The sequence below is a fragment of the Aquarana catesbeiana genome, linkage group LG04 (genome assembly GCF_042186555.1).
Source record: "Aquarana catesbeiana isolate 2022-GZ linkage group LG04, ASM4218655v1, whole genome shotgun sequence".
Classification (NCBI taxonomy): domain Eukaryota; kingdom Metazoa; phylum Chordata; class Amphibia; order Anura; family Ranidae; genus Aquarana; species Aquarana catesbeiana.
The window spans coordinates 222,053,946-222,074,358 of NC_133327.1; the positions used below are offsets into that span (position 1 = coordinate 222,053,946).

Here is a 20,413-nt window from a genome sequence, read left to right on the forward strand (position 1 = left end):
TAGAACCTTTAACCATGAACTACCAGTGCCTCTCATCCCCTCCAGCAGTCTGAAACATAAGATAATATTTGAGGTTTGCGCTTAGCCACAATAAAACTAAGACTGCTGCATCAATGTGTAGCCTGAATACTAGGCTATACAAATTATATGCGAAGTGCAAGTAGTGATCTGTCCTTAGAAATATGACCATACAGATCACAATATAGACATAAATATCTATGACCTTTAATGATCCCTCTTAGAAATTTGTCCCAACTCTTTCCAAGTGCATATTCTCTAAAATACAGCAATACCTTGGTTTGCTGGTAACGTGGTATACAAGCGTTTTGCAAGACCAGCAACATTTTTTTTTAAACTTGATATGCGATGCTGTCTTGCAGGATGAGCAGCATAAGGATCACAGTTTTAAATGTGAACAAAAAAGAAAGAATTACACTTACAATGTTAAGGAGTTTGGTGCTCATCCATGTAAAGCCAATGTTGTATACAGTAAAGCCCCCCGGTGTATACGCACAATAAAGCAGCTGGTGTATACAGTACTGTATGTGGCCAGAGGTCCTGGGGCGCTGGTGGCTCCCGGCACTTCTTGGAGAACTAGGAGACACCCGCAGCTGGGTGGGACAGGCGTAAAGTGTGTCCGGAGCGCATGGAAGTGACGTCAACAGTTCCTAAGTGTCTGAGTTCTCCACCAGCACCCCCGGACCTCTGGCCACATACAGTACTGTACACCAGCGGCTTTACCGTATACAAACATTGGCTTTACATGGATGAGCACGAGACATTGTAAGTAATTTATTTTTTTTTTTACATTAAAACCATGATCTATCTTCTTCTTTTCAAAGGCAAAGTGCAGGTTAATTGGTTTCATTTTTACAGTATACTGTATTTTGTATTGCCGTATTTATTTTTATATGAATAAATGGTTGTGGAACGAATCATCTGAGTTTCCATTATTTGTTATGGGGGAAATTTGCTTTGATATACAAGTGCTATGGGTTACAAGCATGTTTCTGTAAAGAATTATAGTTATTTCTGTATTCAAACACAACCAATATACATATCCAACCTGTCCTGTGCTTATTTTTAAAGTGCAACCAACATTGAAAATTATTAATTCATATATAAACAGTGTAATTCACCTTAGAATCCAATGTAATTCAAAAGTGAAAAAAAATTGTAATCAAAAAGTTTATGCAAAGAAAAAAAGAAGTCCTTTTTTTTCCAATCAGTAAAGTTCATCAAAGTGCAGAGAAGAGAAAGTGCTAATGCCAGTATAATCCAAAGAAATCAGTGTCGTGCCAATATAGACAGACCAATAGGTCCCAAAAGGGATCATAAGCAGCTTTGAAAATATTCCCAGCTGGGATATAGATGTTGCAGCTCTTTCCCCAGAGGTCCCTATATAGCAAGATGGATTCCAGCTCCCGACACTCCCGACTGTATATGTTAAAAGTAAGGAAGAAGACTGCGATGTATGGAGGTTGGTCCATATTTTAGATAATATGCACTTGGAAAGAGTTGGGGCATACTTCTTGGGGAATTTAGGTTCATAGATATTTATATCTATATTGTTATCTGTATGGTCATATTTCTTGAGACAGCGCACTACTTGCACACCACATATAGCCTGAACCATAGCTCACAAAAGCAGTAGATAACCACATGCAGCTATGTTTTGGCACGTTCTTTTTAATCTGTAGTTCTGAAACCAGAAGAATTGCATTTTTTAAACTGCCTCAACCAGTAAAGGTCATACAACAGTAGCTTTGTGTTTGAGAATTTTTGTTTTTTGGAACATTTGGTCAAATTAAGGTTCCATTTCAACCACAGAGACGAGAAGAATTGAAGGAGCAGGTTGGAAAGGTTCTCTTGATTGAACAAAATTCTAACTATGAATGTCATTTTCATTTGGGAAAAATTGTACATTTTGTAATGAAATTTGTTTACTGCCTCTTGGTTTCCATTGGAATAGCAGGTTTGGATGAACTTGTAAGTATCCAGAAGACAAAATACTGACAGCCTGTTCCTGACCAAAATTTCAGACATACCAAAATCAAAGCTGGAATCTGGCAGCCTCGTGACAACAGGAAACACCTCCTTGTACACAGGTTAGATGAACTGAGTCAAGGGTTTGGAGTGATAGTAATATGAGTGGTAGAAATTAAGAGGAGCACACATCAGACTTCAAAACCCAATGAACTTTAGCATTACCCATTTACCCGCTAAAGGTAGCTAGCACAAGCCATTTCTGCCTTCTTGTCTTCCAGCAATATATCCTTGCTACCTGTACATAAACACTTTTGAAGAACATGAAATGCCACCTTGGCTTGCACGCAAAGGATATAGCATTTGCCAAAAGGTAGCTTAATATCAAATACTTGACTATTTTTTTATCATCCCCACCATTTCATCAACCATCTTTACTAGGAGGCAATTCCTTGAAATTGATTCAAGTTTATTTAACAAAGCAGAAAAAAGGCTGCATGTGCAAATCTCTGTAATCCCTTTTCTTGACAGCCGTAAAAACAAAGCCGGTTGTGTCTTTGGTCTTATGGCTCAGCAGAACAGGTTTTCCAAGTAGGTCAGGAAACATCTCACATGGCGTTTATTGGTGCCTTGTACGACAAATCCGTACAGTGCTAATAACATTCATATGTTTAACATACCCAAAAAAAAGAAAAAGCTATAAAGCAATACAGTATCACCAAGATCAAGCCATTAAATAGTCCATATAATGCCACAAGATCTGGCTGCGGGTTAGACACAAAAAGACAACTACTCACAGACTGCAATCTAAAGAATTGGGAGTGTTTATTCAGGATTAATCATAGAAAATATAATTAATAGACAAATGCTGTGAAGTTGGATTTTTTTTGGACCATTTGCACTGGACAATTTTGTTTTTCATCAATCTTGAAGTCCAACTCCAGGGACATTAAAAATCATCGTGTGCAGTGGTGCAACCCCTGCACTGAAAGGGTTAAATGTTCATTTAGGTCTAGTAGACAGGAAAAGCAGTATTGCTTACCCAATCCTCCACTTCTCCTGCAGATGGAGCTCCCCTAAACTCCAACAGTGAACTATTCCTCAGTATCCTCATACCCATTGGCTATGGGCTCTACACTGTACTTGAGGGCGTCAGAGGGCATCAGACTGCTGGAGCGTAAGGGAGAAGAGGCTGCATTGACTGATCTGGCAGTGCAGTGGGAGCCTGCAGGATTAGAGAATCAAGTAAGTAAACTACTTTTCTTGTTCCTCGGCCTAGACCTAAAAGAGCATTAAAAAAGTGATTCTAAAGGCAGAAGGGTTTTTCTATTTTAATGCATTCTATGCATTAAAGTGATTGTAAAGTAAAAAAAAAAAACAAAACAAAAAAAAAAACAAAAAACACACAAACATGTTATATGTCCCTCCAGTGGATTTGCACAGGGCAGCCTGGATCCTCCTCTTCTCAGGTCCCTCATCGTTGTTCCTGGCCCTTCCCTCCTGTCAAGTGCCCCCACGGCAAGCAGCTTGCTATGGGGGCACCCGAGCCAAGCTGCAGCTGTGTGTGTCCATTCAGACACGGAGCTGCCATTCGGCCCCATCCCCTCTCTCCTGATTAGCTAACTGACTGATTGATATCAGCAGGAGCCAATGGTGCCACTGCTGTATCTCAGCCAATCAGGAGGGAGAGTCCCAGACGGCTGAGGGACTCGTGGACATTGCTGATAGAGATGGGGCTCAAGTAAATATTAGGGGCTGCTGGGTTGGCTGCTACAGACAGAAGTCTTTTTATCTTAATGCATAGAATGCATTAAAATAAAAAACTTTCTGCCTCTTGCAGTGCAGAAGGGGCTCCACTGTAAAAGGAGTATTTGTACTTATCCTGGATTTCAGCAGAAATCCCGCCTTACCTTCTGTCTTAAATGGCTGTACATCCAGTCCTATCATGTACTGAAATAGCTTACTCTGATTTCAATGCACAGTGCAAGGTTTTCGCAGTGTGCATTAAAAGCTGCAAGCAAGTTAGATAGTACCCACCTCTTTTTCTGGCTGGAGAATATCCTCCTTCCTTCAACCAGTCCTTCTCTCCCCAGCCTTACTGTCCCCGACTTGCCCTTTCATTCATTGGAATTCAGTTTGGTCTGATTCACACCTATGCATTTTTAATGTTTTTTGCATTTTGCAGATTTGTTCTACAGAACGTGTAACATAGGAAACCATGTTAAATGGGCTGTAGTGCAAATCTGCAAAATGCAAAAAGCACTAAAAATACATAGGTGTGAATCCAGTCTCACACTGAGGCTCAGAATCAACTGTAGGCTTTACCACACCTTTCTGTTCTCATGAAGCTATGAACAGCTCCCTGCTGGTCCCTCCCGCCAGCCAATATCTACCTGTATTGCACAGCGAAGCACAGTGATGACATCAAGGGGTCTAACAAAAGGTAGGTAATGTAAACAGAAAGGTTCTATTCAATAATTCTTTTAGTGCAGCTAAACCTTCAGCTTTAACATTACTGAATGCAATATGCACACCACTGTCCTGAACTGTCACCATGATTACTTTTCTTTCCAAATATTATAATTATGGATGAATCTTTTATACCAGGAGTCTCCAAACTTTCGAAGCAAAGGGCCACTTTACTGTCCTTCAGACTTTAGGGGGGGGGGGGGGCAGACTGTGCCTGGTGGGAAAAAAACAATGCCCCATCTTTAGTATTAGGGGGAGAAAAAGTTGTGTCAGTAAAAGAAATAGTGCCTCATTGTTGGTTTCAGTGGGAGGAAGACTCTCCCATCATTGGTGTCAGTTGGAAGCACATGATTAGAGCCTGAGGCTCTAATTGGCTTCAAAATGGGTGGGAGCCCACAGCCCACCCTCTTGTGACATTAGTGAATTAATATTTGCGACTGTCTTCCTGCTTCTCCTCCCGGACAATCAGGAAGCAGGTCTTAAGACCCGATTAGCTGGAAGGAGAATGGCCGGATTGGCCGGTAGGACAAGCAGCTGGGAAGCAGCTAAGGAGAAGCAGCGGGGAAGCAGCCGAGGAGAGGCAGTGGGGAAGTCGACCTGGACGGGGTAAGTCGTTCGGGACAAAATCGGCTGATTTGGGGTGGGGGGACGGAGGTTTGCTTGCTGGCCCCCCCCCAAAAAAAAAAAAAATGAGCACCAGCCGCCACTAGTGTCAGTGGAAGGAGTTATGCCCCATTGATGGTGTTAGTGGCTGGAAGAATGCCTCAAGGGCCGGATTAAGGCAAGTAAAGGGCCGTATTTGGCCCCCAGGCCACAGTTTGGAGACCACTGTCTTATACGCAAGACCATTCAAGCCTGCAAAGCACTGTTGTACTGTAGATGACACATGAATACATATGAATGCACAATTATATTTTTGGAACAGCTTAATAAAAATGTATCATGTGGTAGAAATCAACAGATGAAAGTGGAGATGATACATTCAATGTGATCTGTGATCAGGGTGTATACGGCTGTGATCAGGGTGTATACGGCTGTGATCAGGGTGTATACGGCTGTGATCAGGGTGTATACAGCTGTGATCAGGGTGTATACAGCTGTGATCAGGGTGTATACGACTGTGATCAGGGTGTATACGACTGTGATCAGGGTGTATACGACTGTGATCAGGGTGTATACGACTGTGATCAGGGTGTATACGACTGTGATCAGGGTGTAAACGACTGTGATCAGGGTGTAAACGACTGTGATCAGTGTGTATACGACTGTGATCAGTGTGTATACGACTGTGATCAGTGTGTATACGACTGTGATCAGTGTGTATACGACTGTGATCAGTGTGTATACGGCTGTGATCAGGGTGTATACGACTGTGATCAGGGTGTATACGACTGTGATCAGGGTGTATACGACTGTGATCAGGGTGTATACGACTGTGATCAGGGTGTATACGACTGTGATCAGGGTGTATACGACTGTGATCAGGGTGTATACGACTGTGATCAGGGTGTATATGACTGTGATGAATGAGGAATGTAGGATGATACCGATACATGATATCATTGTGGTTTGTTCATACAAAACCATGATCTCCTCTCCTATGGCATTGTATGACACATGAACTCCACACACTTTAGATGATAAAACAGAATTTTCCTATGAAAAGGCACCTGTAATGTCCTGAAGTATGGACTCATAAAATGAAGTGTACTAATGTTTTGAGCTGATGAAGCAATAAGAGGAGATCTCCTTTCCTTAGAAATCCCAGCGATGCCTGTGTGACTATACCTGTATGTGAGGAGTGTGATGACACACACACACACAGTATGTAGCCTGCACTTACCTTTGGCCCCTGTCCGATCCGGGATGTCATGGTGCTGTCACTCTGTAGACTTCCCTGTCTGTAGTAGGAAGTGTCTCAGTCCGGATTCCAGCGATCAGCAGCAACAAGCGAACATCCAGCACTCAGACACACACAGCGCACTGAGCCGTCTCTACACCGTGCATGGGGAATTCAGGCCAACTCCCTACAGGCACGAGAACACTTAGCCAAGCCCCACTCTGCTCCTTAGCCTATGAAAAGGCCGGCTTACAACTTCGGGACACGCCCCCCTGTGTTAGACTGTGTGCTGTGAGGCCAGTGGTGGGCGGGGCTCCTGAGTGTGGGAACCGAGGTGTTACATTTCCGTATAGTGATCGCGGAGTGTCCCCTGTCTGCTTGTCACCTACACAGGACAATGAGGGGGCTTCCCCTGTCCCCTCCCCCACAATTCATAAGAATGTCCTCCCTGATCCCTCCCTCCTAAAGGAACGCTGACAGGGGTCAATTCCCTATGGGATTAATAAAAGGATTCTGAATCTGAAAAGAAGACAGCATTCCTCCAGTGGAATTGGCTTTAACAATTCATAATTTAAAAGATGGCCACACACCGATCAATATGATCATTTGAAGGGCCTATTGCTGGCCATGCATGCTTTGATTATCCAATCAATGTGTAGTTCAATCAATCGGCAACCAATGAAATTTGCATAACTTCCCTTCCGATCAATATAGACTAGATTCCATCAGCCAGGGTGGAATTATAGGATCATGTTGAATAGGACGGAGATGCTTTCCCCTCTAACACGGTGCCTCCATGGAACGGGCTCCGCTGATCCCTGCACGCAGGTGAATGACAGGTCCTGTCTACTCCGCTGTGCAGAAAGGACACAGACCTGCTCTCCTCTATGGAGAAATCGGGTGGAAACAGACCACCCGTCCATTTCCATTTGATCCAATCCACCGGACAGATGGAAAATAGGACCACCATCTGCCTGGATTTTGCAAACAGGATCGGCTTGGATAGCGGCGGATGTCAGCGGACATGTCACCGTTGATATTCGCCACTCCATAGAGGAGACTGTAAGGTTCGAAAAACTGACAGGCAGACCTGACCGGACAGCCTGTGTGAGAGGGCCTTAAATGCGCCTTACACGCGGGCGGACCCATTTGGATCATCCATTGCCCTCTATAGAGCAATGGGTGTCAACGGACATGTGTCCATTGACACCTGCTGACATCCGATCTAGTCTGGCGGATTAGATCGGATAACAGTCTGACGTAAACGGCCAGGTGGTCCGTTTCCATCTGACCCATACAGGAAAGTGGACTGTCCGTGTCCGCTATACACAAGTGGACACGGACCTGAGATCTTCCTGCTCAGCAGGGATCAGCAGAAAGATTCCCCACTTAGCAGGCGGATCCACCGGAGGAAAGTACCAGTGTGAAATGGGCCTTATGAATTCAATCAGATTAGGAGATCGCATGCTAAAATCAGATGTGATTGATAACTTATGATCATGTTTTCCAACGATCAATAGAAATCTACTTCCCTGTGTGTAGCATATCAATCCAATGGGTTCATAGAAAAGGGGGGCATACACCGCGCTAATAGTAATGAGTAATTGAAAGGGATATTCTATAAAGAAAAAAGCTGTGACACATAAACATGCAATAACCATGTAAAGAAGAAGTGTGAAAAGTGGAATAGTCGCGCTAAGTAGAAAAAATATTGTGTTCCCTAAACAGAATCACAAATAAATACATATGCAAAAACACAATGTGCATGAAAACAAATATCCTGAGTAAATGTTGAACAAAATTATGTCACTCTATATAAGACAACCATATGATTGAAAAAGTGTCCATATAAGTTCATATAGTGCAAATGGATACCAAAATAATCATTAAGTGCAAAGTCCACATAGAATGTGTAAAAAGTTTAGACTAAATAACACGTTAAAGTGCAAAGTCCGCATAAATGGTTGAATCCAATTCCTCAATAGGGGAGAAGTGAGTGGAGAAAGCAAGTTGAAAGATGATTCCGCCACCGCCAAGAGGGTAAAGGGTGGATCTATTCTTGAAGTGTACACCACAAAGTAGTATATAGGGACCCTTACCAGATGAGGTGGACCTCCTATTTATAGCGAGGTCGTCAGCGCCTGCAGAAATAACCCTCTGCGGGGTCCTTGCATCGGTCCGGGGTGTCCGTACTTCCTGATGTCTCCTCACTTACGATGCAAAGCTCCGCTGTGTAGAGAGAACCCGCCTGCTAATGAAGGAAGCCAAGGCACTCACCCAGCGCCGGAACGGGCCACATGGGAGGATAGAAAAAAAAAAAAAATGGAGGAAACGCCAATAGTGTGTTACCCTTAAAATTTTTGCATATAAAAAATTAACAAAGTTGTAAAAACAAAAAAAAAAATGCCGGCATAAAATTACAGCGATCACCCGTGCTTCCAGGGTCACGTATAGCGTAGTGACGTCAGTGCGTAGCTTAACCCTGACATGTTTTGTCACACGTGACGTTTTCAAAGGGCATTATGCATTCTATGCATTAAGATAAAAAGTCTTCTGTGTGCAGCAACCCCCCCCTCGGCACCCATGCTTGCTGTGGGGGCACTTAACAGGAGGGAGGGGCCAGAAGCATAGAAGAGGAAGTCAAGAAGAGGAGGATCTGGGAGGATCTGGACTGCTCTGTGCAAAACCACTGCGACAGAGAGGTAGGTATAACAGGTTTGTTATTTTTATAGAAAAAAAAAACAAGACTTTATAATCACTTTAAGGCCCACCCGCCGAGAGACCGCATATATGCGTATGGTCGGCGTGAAGAGGTTAAGGATTTACAATAGATCATACTTACAATTGATACATGTATGTTGCATCATTCAGTATTTTAATTGATAATGATTCATTTGCAACTGCTGCTCCCTAACTTAATCTCAAATGGTCACATGTATGGCTAACTTTACCCTTTACTGTCAGAGTTTTTTTGTTTTTTTTTTTTAACAGTACAAACAAATGGCAACTGCCTATCCTATAAAACGTTCCTTAACAGCAAGGAGCATAGGGAAGGACAACGCATGTCAAACATCAACAAAGAAAATCTCCCAGATCACTTAATCAACCAGCCTGCAGCAAACCAATTTATCCTAACAGTTCTCATTAAAAACAGAGGTTTAGTTTGCACACGTTGTAAAATGCATCCATAGGCTGCAGGGGCCATAAAAAGGCACCCCAGTATTATCTAAAGTCCTATTATAATGGATCCATTTTGAGAGCCTCCATAGTAGGAGCACATACAGTATTTAATATTGGATAGATTGAGGGCAGGTAAGCCTGGAGGGAACTCAGTTGTCAAAGACCATGTTTTTTTTTTTTACTTTGGGCACACGTAATAAAGTTCACATTTTAACATAAACAAACAGTCACTTAACCCCCCCCCCCCCCCCAAAAAAAAGGAAAATTCTGAAAGCAGAGACCCAGTTGAATAAAATGGTGGTAGTAGAATTGTATATGTTGCCCTACTGTTTACCAAAACATTTTCAGTAAAACGTAGAGTTAATTTAATTTTAGCACACAAACAGATAGAACTACCATTTTTGGTACAAAAAAAAAAAAAAAAAAGAAGAATGAGGAGGATGAGGTTGTGTTACCAAATACATACAAAATATGTAGCTTCAAAACTGTGTGTGCCAGTGAAGAAAACTACATCCAAACTTGTCTACAGTCGACCCTTTGAAAGCCTTTACAGGTCATCAGTTTATAGTTAACCAAAAAATATGCCATAGAATTATTGCTCTCAATCCAGCTTTTGCAGCAATACCAAAATGTGTTGGCCAATTGTCGTTTTTGCACACATGCGCAGCAACAGCTATTGTGCATGTGCTTATACACGAGGGAGGGAGGCTTTTACAAATGTTTCTGGGTGTTCTATCTGCATTCACACCTGAGCGATTCAAAGTCACGTGTTTTTAACGCATTTTTGGCGTGATTTTGTTCAGGTCACCAATGTAAAAGGCAGAAAAATGCCTGTAATCTGCCCCAAAGCAGCTTATGTTCTTTTTTGAACACTCAGATGTGAACAGGTGCCATTGAAATGAATAAGATTTTGCTTGTGGGGCGTTTTATGAGCAAAACGCTCAGGTGTGAATGCAGCCTTAAAATTTTACATTTTTAAATATTTTTTTACTTTATTGCCATCACAAGTGTGCTGACAAGCCATGAATGTGATAGCATAGTCCAGCTGACAGGTCCTCTTTAGAGAGACAATCAGGATCTATTGGCCGCTAATGTCACCTTTGCATTCTGATGAACCCAATCAAGCGCAGACTGTGTTCATTCAGCTTCTTCCACAGCCAAAGCCACTAGGATTTGATCATTCTGAATGCAAAGTTGCGAGTTTACACTAGCTAGGGGAGATCAGCGGATGCATGTTTCGGCAATCTCCTGTTGCTCTCCATCCACTCGATTTTATCTGAGCCTGCTATTCCTATGTATTGCTGACTTCCTGACCCTGGATTTAGCCTGGATGTTGCTTTGGTTTGCTGTGACCCCCATGTCACCTGTTAGCACTACTAAGCTCATTTGGGTTGGAGATGCAAGAGAGGCTTCCCTCTCTAGCTTCTCTCATTTGCATAGTTCCCGACTGTCCCAGATTTGGAGCAATGTCCCTCATTCCTCCCCATTTGTTCCTCATTATGGTCTGATCTATATAGATGTATATAAAATGCACTTTTTATCTATCAACAAATGTTTCCCAGTGCTAAACCTTTCATCTGAATTTTAAATTGCTACATTTGTAAATTCCAAAAGCCAATATAAAAGGAATAGTAGTGGTAAAAAAAAGCACTTGTGTGTTTAATCAAACTTGTTTTTTTTTTGTACAATTGTCCTTTAAGTGGGCGTGGCAGGGGGTGTGTCCTATGCCTGCATACTTTTGCTGATGGGCGTCCCTCATTCCCATCTCAAAAAGTTGGGAAGTATGCATTTGGGTCCCCCAGAAACCTGGCTGACAGTCTCCAAGTTAGCAACCCTTCGACTTAAAATTGCCTACAGGTAAAACAATACAATTAATTATGATTTTACAAAGCTGCACAGATTTTTAATATATACTAGGACTCCTTGACTGCATAGGCTATTTTTGGGCAAAGGTGAACTTAATATTTAAAAATCCAATGACCAATGTAATGCCCACATTTAAGGAATGGTAACCAGCAATATACGCATTACAGTTGTGTTCTCAGGTTTAGATACAGTTTTATAACTTTTCTCTCTCCCTTTCTGACTTTTCTTTGTACAGTACTGTTTTTTTGGGGGTCGCTTTTTGATTGTCAGTATGTAAAGCCCAGCTAACTGATGCACCACCCCGTGGAGTACAGTGCGCCACACCTGCAGGGTAATCAAACCGCACCAATATGAAAGGGGGCCAAACAATCCCGCTAAATACATTCCAGGTGTATCAAGACTAAATGTGTGTAACGTTTTAGCTTTTCTCTTGAAAGCAGCCACAGCCCGAGTAGAAAATTCTGTCCCCTGCCAGCATGCTGCAGAGATTCTCTGTGTGGAAACAATGGTCTCTCTACAGATATTCGATAGAAAGGGACATGAGCTTTGCTGATTGAGTTATAGCGGTGATTCAGCAATGGGCATTTCTGACCTCTGCAAAGAAATCACTGCTCTTTAGCATTAGCTATCTCTCCATTATCACCACTCTACCCCCATGTCTGCTAGTTTCACTATTACTATTTTTTTCTCTAAACACAGTATAGTCTTCTAAAGGGGAAGTCAAGCCTATTCTATACGAATCTTAAAGTGGTTGTAAAGGCTAATTTTTTTTGTTTTACCCTCATGCATTCTATACATAAAAGGTAAAAAAAAAAACTGTGTGCTGCTCCCCCCACATACTCCCCTGAACCCCCTCTCGATCCAGCGATGTGCACGAGAGTCTCTTCTGCAATTGAGGACTCCCTCTCATTAGCGAAGACAGCAGGGGGAGCCATTGAAATATGAATGGGCACTTGTTTTAACTCTCTCTCGTCTCAACTTTACACAAGTGGAAGGTCAGGTAATAGAGGAAATGTATAGGAGTCTGTCTATCACCTGAGAGAGAGAGAGAGAGAGAGAGAGAGAGAGAGAGAGAGAGAACAGCAGCAAGAGAGAACACAAAACCTGAGACTGTTCAGAAGACGGAGGACTCCGCACAGAGAGCAAAGAGCAGAACGGCGATAAATCACCAGCACATGCCTTATACTTGATATGTTATCTTTTTGCAGTAAATCAGACAAACCGTGCCTGGCCCGAAGTCGTTTCACCTACTGCCCCCTCATATTACTCGTCTGCATCATACATAAAGCAACAGCTATACAAAACGAGAAAAAAACAACCCCAAAAAACACAATTCTAGTACTTTATTTGGGACTTTAGAGATTACAAACTAAACACATCTGTAGATTTCCTCCAACTTTTTCAGTTTACCCCATACTGGGACTACATGTCTATTGGGCCTCATGCACGTGGACACTTAGCTACTGTGTGCTAGGGCATAAAATCCCTGTCACCTTCTGGTGCCCAGTGATTGGTGCCACCAATACCAGTACTGTGTGAATAAGTGCCATGCATGGGTAAACGCCAATGCAGCAACCGTTGAGGTTTACCCGAGCATGGCATCCGTGCCCATACATGGTAGTGCGGCTCCCCAGACACCATTAATTTTACGCCTCAGCACACAGGAGAGGTTAAATGTCTGTGTGAATGAGGCCTTAAGTTATACTATGAGCATATACAGTATACTGTGCAAAATGCCAAATATAGAGTACACACTGGCTATAGAGGAATAACTTTGAGGCAGTTGGCCAACTTAAATATGTACTGCAATAAATGCAAACCAGGAATCTCTAACGAAAAAGTTTGCTAAATTATATAAGATGACTAATTGAGAATTTTGGTACTACAATGCACAATGGGAGTTATTTACTAAAGGCAAATCCACTTTGCATTACAAGTGCACTTGGAAGTGCAGTCACTGTAGATTTGAGGGGGGACATGCAAGGAAAATAAAAAAACTGCATTTTTGCTTGTACATGATTAGATGATTTTAGACCTTCCCCTCAGATCTACAGCGACTGCACTTCCAAGTGCACTTGTAGTGCAAAGTGGATTTGCCTTTAGTAAATCAACCCCAATGTGTAGTACATTGTGAGCTATTGGTTTTTAAAGTGGATGTAAACTTCCATCTTTTGTTTTTACCTATAGGTAAGCCTATAATGAGGCTTACCTATAGGTAGTGTAAATATCTCCTAAACATGCACCGTTTAGGAGATATTTAATGTACAGCCAGGGAGATCATGGCCACCCGTGTCATTCCTTCAGAGCCCTTTGCCGTGATCAGTGGCTCCCACGCACATGTGTGGGAGTAATGTAATTACAGCTCCAGCCAGATACAGAGCCGGAGTCCACAAACCTGAAAGCAAGATGGGCGAATGAGAGAGCCTGCAGCGCTGACATCTCGGCGCCGGAAGAGCTTAGTTTCAAAAAGGTATGCAATGCAAACTAGCACATTATGGCATTACCTTGCAGGTACGAAAAAATTAATATATGAATAAATATCAAGCAGTTTACAACCGCTTTAATGGCAGCCTAGCACACCTGAACACAAGTATAAACCATCTGTGTGTTAAGCTCAGTGTTACGTAGGATTTTTGACTTGGCATTAGATCCTTTTCTTGGAGCACATTACAGGACACTTAGGCCCCTTTCACACTGGGGCGGTGGGGGCGTCGGCGGTACAACAGCGCCCCTCGGGCTTTCACACTGAACAAACAGCGGAGGCTGTTTAGGGGTGGTTTTCAGGCGGTATTTTTAGCGCAATACCGCCTGAAAACCGCTCCAGTGTGAAAGGGGCCTTAGTCATCAAGTACATAGGATTTTGCAGCTGCCTTCAGGAGATTGAGCTGTACGGACAGCCTAGTATAACCTGTAATCCATAATGTGCTCCAAGAAAATTCTTGGCAAGCCAAAAATTTGGTTCTCCTAAACAAACATACATCAGTCAGGTACATAGGAATGTCCAAAACCAGTCAAACTAAAGGGTTGGGCAACACAATGAAGGCTAACAGGCCCTGGAAAACAAACAGGTTAACAGAAGGGGCTCAACAGATTACAAAGCCAATTGAAGGACCCTACAACCAAAGCTGGCATCAGCTGAAGCCAGGGTATCCACATTGTAAAACAAAAGTAAAATTTGTGAACCATGCGTCAGACTTGCTCATCTACAAAAGCAGGCGCCTGATGCCGAAAAACCCAAGAGGCACTAACCGACCCAATGGAGTGTGCCCCAAGTAGAAAAGGAGGATTATTATCCCTTAGAGAAACACACACGAAGAGTTGGTGTACTGGGAAGATAGGGACATGAAAGTAGGCAACCTTAATGCCCACGAAGGCTCAGAAGTCACTCAGATGGAGGGAAGCAATGACTAATCTGGCTGATTTCATGCAGAACCTTTGTACCCACAGAAAGGCGTTGAGAAGCTTCAGCTTCAATATAAGGCAGATACCCCCTTTCGCAATGGGAATGGTGCTTTGAATAGAAATTCAGAACCATTCTTTCTCTGAACAATGGCAATGACTCTTTGCAAGAAAAGTTTTTCCAGAGCAGTGTTAATGTCTGACAATCTCAATAAGGACTTTAGCGAGTCTGACAACATGAAGCGGGGTTGAGGTAGTGACTGAAAATTCCAACTTGTAGCCTTTGGATACCACGCTCTGGACCAAAAATGTCCTGGGGCCAGATGGCTGCAGACACCACACAACTCTGAAAAGTAGTGGCATTCCCCAGTTGAGAAGAGGACTAGTTAAAAGAAATTAAGGATTTGAGGGTCCAGCTCTTAGAGCGGCAGGCTTTGCCTTGGACTTGGAGGCCTGGGAGAAGAGGGTTTCCCTGATGGATGTTTTGCTTTCTTTTTCTGGGGCAAAAGGGTACTTTTTCCCTCAGTGACATTGAAAAAAATTGTCCAGGGATACACCAGTACATCTTGCAGTGAAGCTCCGAGGACTAGGACATAAGAATCTGTCAGGATAGAACCAGGATCCCTAGGCATGTCCTTAAACCATGTCCTATGACCCACCATAATACTGCTGCAAATGAGGGGTTGCACAAGTGGTACCCATGATACACAGCTATAGCAAGAAGGGTTAATGCTGTCTGCGACTAGTCACTTGAAGGCAGCAGGGACCCCAACTGTTTCCCGGAGGATCAGAATGCTGAACTATTGAGCAGATGGTGGTCTATATGTGTAATCCAAAATGCTGCATGCATGTGCAGCATGAATTCCCAGTAGAGAGGTTGCGTAAGCTCAGTAGAAGTGCCCTGCCTGGAAAATGGCACTAAATTGAAATGTGTTGCAGGGCCAAAAAACACAAAGTATTGCAGTGCCTTTCCCTCACCGCCAGATCAGTAACAAAGATGCAGCAGATGTAATCATTTGGGGGACCAAGGTCAGCAAATTCAGCCTCCCTTAAAGGCTGAAAGCCATGACTTGCTGCAGTGGTGCTCTTTAGACTCCTGCAATCCCCACCAGGTACATAGGCAAGATCCAGGGGACATGCCCCATCCAGCAGTCTTCCCAGGCAGGTGGACCAAGGCCCTAAGCCTGTAAAGCACTCTGTGGCTAACTCACCACATTGAGCTAAGGGTGCCTAAGTGAGTGCCTAATGAAGAGTCCAGTGCTCAATGAGCCACACTACAGGCCTGGCAGGCCATTTATTTCTAACGGCACTTCAAAACGCACTAGCCAACACATGTGCACTAAACTGCACCGCAACGCATGATGACCCATTGTTTTAGTGCAATGCCTGCATTTCTTTTGTGCAATTCCAACTCATAGGGCAGACAATTGAAATGAACACACATGCACACCAATTAACCGTGTGCTGACCAGCCGCCATTATACTGCAGCAGGTTGGCACAGCTGTGCAAATCGCCGTAGCTCTTACGTCGGCCGCTTTAAGAGCAAAGGAGGCGCCCGCGCCGTGTCATCGGAGCCGATGCTCGGTGGCCGGTGGCCACCATGCTTGCCGGCCACCCGCGATCGCTCCACAGAGAGCCAGAACGGGGATTTGTAAATGTTAACAAACAGATCCCCGTTCTGACAGGGGAGTAGAGAGATCTGCTGTTCCTAGTGATCAGGAATAGCGATCTCTCGCTACTCCCTGTCAGTACACTCCCCCCAGTTAGAAACACCTCCCTAGGAAACACTTAACCCCTTAATCGCCCCCTAGTGTTAACCCCTTCCCTGCCAGTGTCATTTATACAGTAGTCAGTGGCTATTTTTAGCACTGATCGCTGTATAATGGTCACTGGTCCAAAAAAAGTGTCAAAAAAAAAAAAAAAAAAAGTGTCGGGTCTGTCCGCCGCAATGTTGCAGTCTTGCAAAAATCGCTGATCACTGCCATTACTAGTAAAAAATAAATAAAAATGCCATAAATATATCCCCTATTTTGTAGACGCTATAACTTTTGCGCAAACCAATATACGTTTATTGAGATTTTTTTTACCAAAAATATGAAGATGAATACATATTGGCCTAAACGGATGAACAAATTTGTTTTTTTTACATTTTTTTTGGAAATGTTTTATAGCAAAAAGTAAAATATATAGTTTCTTTTTCAAAATTGTCAGTCTTTTTTTTTTATAGCGCAAAAAATAAAACCGCAGAGGTGATCAAATACAATACAGTCATGCGACATTGGGTACAATGTCGCATGACTGCGCAATTGTCAGTTAAAGCGACACAGTGCCATATCGCAAAAAAATGGCCTGGTCATTAAGGGGGTAAATCCTTCCGAGGCTGACGTGGTTAAACTTCATGAGTGTGAATGGCGCCTAAAACTAAATCTCCCAAACAAGAACACAGACAGCAATAAAATGTTACTACATGTAATATCTAAAAGTAAGTAAGGTTTTGGTTGGCGTTGCCCTTTAAAAATAAAAATGCAGAAAGTAGTGACACTTAAAGTGGAGTTCCACCCACTTTTACAACCCTTCAGCATCCCTCACTAAACTGTGCACTGTAAACGAATTGGATATATATATATATATTTTTTTTTTTTTCTCACCACTTACTGTATATCTGCTGTATTCATTTTTCACTTCCTCCTCCCTGGCCGCGGCCCATCGCATCATTTCCTGTTTGCAATGCCTTCTGGGAAGGGGCGTCAACTTCCTCTGACACTGCCGTTGCTATGGAAACCTGACCTGAAACCTATTACATTGCTTGTGCTGCATTGAGCATGTGCAAGATCTGCAAGGATGAGATCCAGGAAGAAATACAGTCTGGCTTCAGATGCCCAGACTTAAGATGGCCACGGCCTGCTGTAAGTTTATAAAATAACAAACTACTGCTATAAACTAACAAAACAGACCTTAGTTTACAGACTAGAATACATTAAGGTGGTGTATTATAGGGGTATTTTTATTTAAAAAGTATAATTTCAGCCGGAACACCACTTTAATGGGAGCACGTTGTGGCTGTAAGATAATTTCAGCTTGCAGCTTCTTTTGAGAGGTCTCTCTCTAGTGGTCATATTTATTACTGCACCTACAATCCTGAACAGCTCAGAGTCATCTGTATGAACTGTGAAAGCAATTCCAAAACATGATAATCCAAAATGCATGCAGAAATGTAGCACGCAGGTACCCATAGCCACATATGTTGCTAAATCTGAAAAATCAGGTTTACTTTTAAAAATGTAAACAAACAAACCACCACTTTTATCTGCTCTAGGATCTGTAAATTTTATAAGCACTAGAGCCCCATTTTTTTTGCAGTACAGATTAAGCAACACAGCACCAATGTGTCCTGTGGGTAATGCAAACCTATTTTTAGTTTTACCTTCCGTCAGTTTTTAAGAAGCACCTGATGACTAGTCTGTCACTGAATAATCACAAATAGCCTAGTTTTATACAGCCTTAAGGTGGTTCTAACACCTTAAGGTTTTTTACCTTAATGCATTCTCAGAACGAAGGTTAAAAAAAAAAAAAAAAAACACACACACACACACACACACACACACACACACACACACACACACACACACACACACACACACACACACACACACACACACACACACACACACACACCTTCAGTGCCCACGAGTGCCCCCATAGGAAGCGGCTTCCTATGGGGATACTCATCAAAGAGGAGCCGCCAGGAGCACAAGGGAACCCAGAGGAGGATCAGGGCTGCTCTGTGCAAAACCACCAAGTATAACATGTTTTTTTTTAAAAAATATAAGGTTTGTTTGGTTCTACTTTTATTTTGCCATTAAAAGTCCTTTATAGCAACCCATCAGCTCAGGTTTCCATACAGGGTTATAGATTGTCATCATTTCCCATCCGACGTGGGACAAGACAGGGCTGCCCGCTCTCCCCATTGCCATTTGCCTTAGCAATTAAACCTTTAGCTGTAGCTATTCGATCCCATTCAAATATTCATGGTATATGTAATGGACAACAAGAGCATAAATGTGCTTTGTTTGCCGATGATGTCCTCATGTACATCACTAATCCTCAAATTACGGTACTTTACCCACCCTTTTGACCTTGCTACACCAATTTTCTCAGCTCTCTGGGCTTTCCTTAAATCCCCAAAAAACTATGGCCCTTAATGTTTCCTTGCCCCTTGATGTTAACAACTTTACAGAGTACTTATAATTTTCAATGGGCACCAATCTCCCTTCCATATTTAGGTATTCAGCTGACACCTTCAAGCAACACTTTTTATCAGGCTAATTATCCTCCACTCTTTCGCCAACTTTGGGAAGATCTTCATTGTTGAGCAGATTATTTTTTACCCCGGTTTGGCAGCATCAACTCTATTAAAATTAAATTTCTACCCAGGAAACATTATTTTAGGACTTTACCAATTGCTGTCCCAAGGGGAGATTTACAGAGGCTACAGTCAGAAATTCACTGTTTTATCTGGGGTAGCAAAAAACCCTGAATGAATAAACTGACATTGTAGGTCTCAAAACCAGGTGGGGGGCTTGGCCTCCATAATTTACAGGCTTATTATCAAGCCACTCGAATAGCTCAGCACTTTTACATAAGTACTAAGGGGATCTACACCCCTCTGGGTCTCTATCGAGGCTCTCTCTTGCCATTGGATAGCTTCGCAGCCATCTTCGCCCCCCCTATTTTATGTCCTACTCTACCTCATTTGCTAGCCCTCTGGGATGGAATACGACATCGTAAATCCTCGCCCTCTCCACACTGCACTCCCCCCAGAGTTTTCCCCCAGGACTAAATCCAACATCATTTCAATGGTGGCCTAATAAGGGGCTTTTTATGATAGGAGACTATCTCAACGAAGATCAACCGTACTCCTTGCAATATTTTAAGGACACGTTATGGATTCCCTCACGTGAGATATTCAGGTATAACCAACTTATTTATTTTGTTCGTTCTAAACTTAATTTGTTAAATGGACCCCTTACACTTACAAATTTTGAATTATTTTGCCAATCGAAGGGCCGTCAACGGGGACGTGGATCTACGGTGTATGCTACTTTTACTGATCCGACCTCCAAGCTTCCCTACATGAACCAATGGGAACGGGCCTTGAATACCACTTTCAAACTGTCTGACTGGAGTGACATTGCCTTTGCTTTATCCAAGGTATCTAGTAACACAACACTGATTGAAGCAAACTAAACAAAAAACACTCCTACGCTGGTCTACATGAGATCCATGGATACGATATCTATCTGTGCCTTAAGGAGTATCTGGCTGGCCCCCTCTTTTATTTTTCCCCTTTTATTTATTTTTTTCTTCTTTTCTTGATCCACTTTTTCCTTTGGTTGATATCCATTTATAAACTCAAGATACTTTTGATTGAATATAGTTTTATCTTGGAAAAATAGAAAGGTTAGGACTTTGAATGAAGCATGCAGCAGTTTTATCTTGATTTTTTTTTTTTTAGGCAAGTACACAGCAGCTTTGCTACCCTATATACAGTGCCTTGCAAAAGTATTCACCCCCCTTGGCATTTTTCGTGTTTTGTTGCCTCACAACCTGGAATTAACATGGATTGTTTGAGGATTTGCATCATTTCATATACAGAACATGCCCACAACTTT

General features: G+C 42.6%; 1 protein-coding gene across 2 annotated transcripts in view; it reads right to left on the reverse strand.

Moving 5' to 3' along the window:
• The window catches only part of PLD1 (phospholipase D1), a 240,044-nt gene that overhangs the window by 212,241 nt on the left and 7,390 nt on the right, over nt 1-20,413 (reverse strand). Inside the window, exon 1 of one of the 2 annotated variants that reach the window (XM_073626227.1) lies at nt 6,299-6,498. The exons of the other annotated variant lie outside the window; for it this stretch is intronic. The gene's annotated coding sequence lies outside the window, so the exon portion shown is untranslated. Of the gene's footprint in view, nt 1-6,298; nt 6,499-20,413 lie in introns of those variants that run through there. 2 annotated transcript variants of the gene reach the window in all.